The sequence below is a fragment of the Tachypleus tridentatus genome, chromosome 1 (genome assembly GCF_004210375.1).
Source record: "Tachypleus tridentatus isolate NWPU-2018 chromosome 1, ASM421037v1, whole genome shotgun sequence".
NCBI classification, from domain to species: domain Eukaryota; kingdom Metazoa; phylum Arthropoda; class Merostomata; order Xiphosura; family Limulidae; genus Tachypleus; species Tachypleus tridentatus.
Genome location: NC_134825.1, coordinates 95,712,879 through 95,718,878, shown reverse-complemented (window position 1 = coordinate 95,718,878; position 6,000 = coordinate 95,712,879). Strand labels below are relative to the sequence as shown.

General features: G+C 30.3%; 1 protein-coding gene across 10 annotated transcripts in view; it reads left to right on the top strand.

Moving 5' to 3' along the window:
- The first annotated feature begins 2,046 nt into the window (after positions 1 to 2,046).
- The window catches only part of LOC143256077 (uncharacterized), a 135,735-nt gene continuing 131,781 nt past the window's right edge, over positions 2,047 to 6,000 (top strand). For 3 of the 10 annotated variants that reach the window (XM_076512753.1, XM_076512822.1, XM_076512761.1), the window contains exon 1: positions 2,050 to 2,321. The gene's annotated coding sequence lies outside the window, so the exon portion shown is untranslated. Of the gene's footprint in view, positions 2,322 to 2,370; positions 2,499 to 2,867; positions 3,025 to 6,000 lie in introns of those variants that run through there. The other 7 variants (XM_076512812.1, XM_076512806.1, XR_013031037.1 and 4 more) reach the window with 6 other exon arrangements.

Sequence of the window (6,000 nt, the reverse complement as noted above, 5' to 3'; positions counted from 1 at the left end):
GAACATTGGAGTCTTCCTTGTGAGTGTAAAATAAAGAGGCTGAACAAGATTGGAAAAAATAGTGATGTTATTGCACAAACAAAAAGGAAACACAACATATGTACTTTCACGTGAGTGCGCACATACACACACAAACAGTCATTTCTATTAAACTATGCTTAGTCCAAAAGATTTCCTCTCTCGTAATAAACTTCTTTGAAACTAAACAATATGGTCTTGAAACCAAGTCTTTACTCTACTACCTCTTAGTGGAAGTGGCTGAAAAAACAAAACAAACTTATTTGAATGCAACAAGTAAACTCGCTTTCTTTTTCAAGTTGACAGCATCACCTCGTGAACTTTATATTCACTCATAGCTTAAGTCTCAATATCATAACTGGCCAGTAAATGATATTAAAGTGCCTTTCTTTTCAAACTGGATGCTGTTTGTTACTACAATATGGAATTGAATAGAAATGACATCATCAAATATGAAGAAAGAAGAAATAAAGCAGCTAGAACAAGGTTATCTTAACGACTTTTTTTTTAAAGTACATGTTACCGCCATTACAACATGAAAACTAAATAACCAAAAACTTTTAAAACTTTATGTGGATGCAATCATGATGGCATCACTATCAAGATGAGACTATGTTTGCTAAATGTGGCCGTCCTGAGGAGTCATTATTAAAGAACAAAGTTGCACAACTCGAATAGGTCCATACGTGATAAGTATTCTTAGACAAGAACCGCTGTGTACCTACTTATTTATTGATAAGGGATAAAATGCAAAGATAAAAGAAAGAACAGCAATTGGTAAGACTTTTAGTTTCTTTTTCATTGGTAGGGCGACATGGCCAATCACTTGGTATATACACTTTGAGGTTTAAATTTTATAGAAGCAGAAGTGACTATCTGCAAAATTATCGCTTTCTGAGCGTACGGTATCAAGGCTTTTTCTGATTGCTTTAAAATTTTCTGTATCTGTAATACAAGATTTACCCTGCCCTCTCCCATACCTCCATAAATTCAAACACTTTTGGTTAAAGTTGCAAGACAGTTTGCAATCATTATTAGACCGTCTGAATAGATTAAAATATTATGTTTAAAAAACTTATTTTTAAAGTTAACCCTAAAAATCCTCAAAATAAAGATATTTAATCACAACTAGCTTCGCCCATAAACCCATATTAGATGCCAGTCAATTGAATACTAATCGTGAGGAAAAACCTTTATTTTGGGGTTTTTAGAGAAAAATATTATTAACTTTAAAATGCTTGTATAAAAGTCATTAATTACTCTGAAAAGACTAATATTTGTTTAATCGTGTGCATAATTTTTGTCTACTGCTGTTACAAAGATCACAGATACTTCTTAATGCTTGTGACCCGTTGTTTTGATTGGTATAGCTACAGAGAGAACATGAACTTTAGTTTATTTTTTAAACTCCAAAACTACACAGTGGGTTATTTGTGCTGTGTTAACCATGGATATCGAAAACCAGTTTTTAGCTTCATAAGCCAGGGTGTCCGCAAAAATATTTCTGGGGGCTGGATTTGTGAAGTGAATAAAAAAATTATATTAATATGCGGAATGATTATAAAAAGGATTATGTTTTTATTTTTCAGGGGGGCAATTGCTCCCTTGTTTCTTCTGCTGATGTCCATAGTGATAAGTTATTAGATTTATCGCTGAGTTACTGGGGTAGAATGTCAACTGTAAATGCAGTTTTGGCTTTTTCAAGTAGATTTGTTTCTTACTTTAAAGGATCGAGACATATCGTAGAAGCAGTCTTCGTTCACTTATTTCTTCTAGCTCCTACTGACTGTATAAAGCTGAACTCCATTAAATCTATTTAAATTATTCATTTTCGTTTACTCACCTTCTCTTTAAAAAGTTCTGTTTATTTCATTCAGCTATGTTACTTTTTACTTTCAATATCCTGAAATAATCTTGCATAATTTGTTATATTCAGTTCTTCTTCGATTAATAATGTTTTGAATTTATTTTAATTTCGTATCCTTTACTTATTATCTATTTTATTCCACTAGTAGCAAATTATTACACTTGGCCTGCCACATACCAAGATTTTGATTCGTGGTTAATACTATTTATGATTAATTGTTATTATTAATATTAAATTTCAGCAGTTCTTAAGGTGTTATTATATTAATATCGAACTTCAGCAATTCTTAGGGTAGATACCATCGCGATTATAGTAAAATTACGTACACAGAGGAGAGTCTGTCGTAAAGTGGCCATTTCTCAGTGATGTCGAGAAAACCCACTTGAAACGTGTGATTTCGCGAACATTTATATTGATATTTTAGTTTACAACAAGGGTGAGTATCACATGGTGCTACTAATGCAGACTGAAATGTGCAGTTTTTAAATACCGCTTTTGAATTTTATGAAACTTGACAATAAACAAGAAGTTTGGGATAATATCCTCTGCTAAATCAAAACGCTTTTTAAAAAATCGTAGGCGTTTGAATAAGTGAATTTTTTTGTATATAAATGTAAGTAAAGGGTAATTATTGCATGGATTTGATTATGACTCGATGTTTTTCGTTGTTTCTTTCACTATTTTATTGACTAAATTGTCAAGAAAGTTTATCCATCAACAGATATTTATTTAATTTTTAAATATATGTAATTGATAATGAAGTTGCGAGTTTCTCTATTCAAATGTTGCATTTTTATTCTAGATAATTTTGTTTCGTAAAATTATAATTCTGTGATGCCATTTGGCGGAAAGTATTATGTTCAAACGTTGTTCAGTTTTCAATAAAGTTTTTTTTTTTTTTTTAAACTGATCAACTTACATATCTATTGTCTAAAACCGAAAGTAAAACGAAACATAAAATCCCAAGGAATTTCTGGGTAAGATATTCGGTTCAGACATTTTGTTTTACATTCTAAACTTTGGCTGGTAGAAGATTAAAACCGAAGAGACTTGAGTACTTACTTAAAAATAGTATAAGTATTCTTCAACACTTTACGATATTACAGTACGTTAATAAATTAAACCATAATTTGATTTTTGTAAGTTTGGAATTGATTTCTGATTTTATCATTTATAGTACTAGTACTGGAAGTAGTACAAATATTAGTAGCAGAACACTAGTCGTAATGAATACAATTACAAGTTGATTTATCTACACTAGTTTTATGTTAAGAAAGTTACTTAACTTTTAATCATTTAATATTCTAGATATAGTAATTTCAACCAAATAAAAGCAAGCACGCTGTTCTTACATTTTTAATACCTAGATTGTGTCAAAATATCGTGTATGCTACAATAAAGTTATAGTCTATATTACTGTTAGTCACGTAATGGTATTTCATACTGTGCAGTAAACTGTAGTAAAAGTTAGTCTCAACAGTTTGGACATAAGAAACTAAGAAAAATTAATTGATTCTTGTGCATATTTTTCCATATCTGTAATCCAGTATTAGGATAATTGTGTAAAATGCATATGAATTATTATTCCTGTATTCATAATGTATTACTTTATTACATGGTAACATTTTAAAATGAAAAAGATGTAGGCATATATGTGCCAAAGATATGATTACTATAGTACAGGTGTGCTTCTCCGACATGAACATTTTCATAAGGTGAGCTCGAAATAATCTAGCACAAATATAGAACTTGATAAAAATATAGCTAGTGATTTACAGCACCTCTAGGATGCCAAAAAGTGGTTTGAGATAAAGGAAAATAGTGTTAAATTTAAATTCTGAAGTGTAGTAGTTTCAATGATTTAAAAGTAGTAGAAGAGTTTAAATCAGAGGTGTCACCAGGTGCTTAAAATATTTGAAGCCTGGAGCCAATATCTGCAGGGATTTTCATTATTTCATGACTTTATTGATCATGGTTTTCTTTTCTGATTTTAGAAGATACCAATTGGGGATATGGAGCACAGGATCCATGTACTAGGGCCTAGTGGTGCTTCTGGTTCAAGTTGATAATTTTAATTCTGTATAATAATTTAGAGTTTGAGTATGCAATTCATTCTTTTTAGGTTTAAGTGTAAAAGTAAATAGTTTTGTTGTGATTTGGAAATAATAGAACTAAGTATAATAATTTGTAATATAATTCTGCTATTTTTTGAAATATATTTTATGGTAAAACTAGATTTTATAAAGATGCATTTCTGCTCTTAGTTATGCATAAATTGATTTTATCAATTTTTGTATTAGAACTTTGGCTGACCTAATATACATTACTTTCCCTGTAGATTCACCTTTAGGAAATGTAAATATTTAATTCCATCCTTTACTGCCCATGAAATACTTAATTCTTTTCTTAAACTTACGTGGAAATGCTTTTGCTGTAATTATTACTAAACATGTACTTGTCTTTGTAGATAATTTGTTTTTAAACTCAGAATTTTATTATTTAAAATGCCTATTTAAAAAAAATGGATATTATACTTTTGTTAATTTATAATGACAACTTTTCAGCAAAGCAGGAATATTAAAGCTGATGCTGAGCTAGATTTGCTTATTTAAACAGTTAGGCTTTCTGTGAGAAATATGTGGTTTAAGACTTGTTAAGTTTACAGTGATAACTGAAATGTCAACAACAACTAGACCTAGTAAATCTTGGTGTACTTCTACTTTAACTACAGTATGCTTCTCAAATAAATAACCAATATGAAACATTGGTAGTTCACTATCCTATGACTGTTTAACTTGTGTATGGAGGGTAATGTTCCCCAATACTTTGTTTTTAAGAATTGAACATTTAAGTGCATCATTGTTGTTTTGCTGTATAAAACTGGGATCTTTAAAGCTTCATTACAACATTTCTGAGGGAAAGACAATTACAGGTGCAGAATTATATTCTTAATGTGATTGGTATGGATATTAACCATTGCATGGTCAGTTGCAAAGTCTCTCTTTGTTAACCTGAAGATGATCTAAGAAGGTTGAAACATTGTTCTGTACTTTATTGTAATTGAAGTGCTAATACCCATACCAGCCATCTTAAGAATACATTTTTACTTTGAGTGGGTTTCTTGTCATCATGAAATTGCAGAATTATTCCATTACTCTAGTTAAGAGGCATGGTGTTTACTACAAGTTTTTTTTAAATAAAAATGTATTATAAATAAAAATTGTGTGCACCAATTATGCATAATATTAACTGGTAGTTATATCACGTGTATACTTAAAAGTTTAAAAGATAAAACAGTATTTGTTGATTATAAAACAAAGGCATAACATTGAAGGTTATCCCACTTTTAAGTTGATTGCCAAATTATAGTGATTATCTGTAGTTCAGAGTTAATGTAGAACTGAAAAATTATACAAATCTAGTTTTATTTATTGATCAACATCAACAAAATGATTACTATACTGAAATTATGCTGTAATTAACTCGGGTGGTCCTTAATATGATAAAAAAAATGAAAATGACCAGTTATTGCCAGATATTTGTCTTTCCCTTAGTTATTTTGGTGATGATGGCAAATAGTCTTGTGCCATAACAGAGGCAGGGTGAGCAAGTTTTATGACAATGTTACAGTTAGTTGGAGTAATTTGAAAGAATGATAATTAGAAACCATAAATTTGATTAGTTGATTAGGTTCTTGACAATCAGTGTAATTAGATTTGTGGTTAATAGATTGTTGGAATAATCAGCAATACTAATTTCAGTTAATTGATTTAACTGTAATGGCAGTTAATTAGGCAATTTACTAATCCATGTAATAGCTGTTTGGATAATCAGTTCTATTGATAAATTTATTGTATAATCCAGTTTTAGTTAAGATCCATTGTTATGGAACAAGCTTATATGGGGTTTGATTGTTGGAACAATAGAAAATGGTAATAACAGACAATTAAGCCTGTGACCATATCAGATCTGTAGATTGGGTTGGCAAGTGTTGGGATTGGATTTGGACAGTCTGCATCTGTGTTCAGCATGTCCAGATGTTACTAATGTATACCAGTTAGTGGGAGGCTAAATCTACAATTAGTTTTGAATGCCAGAAATAAAAGCACTTTTCA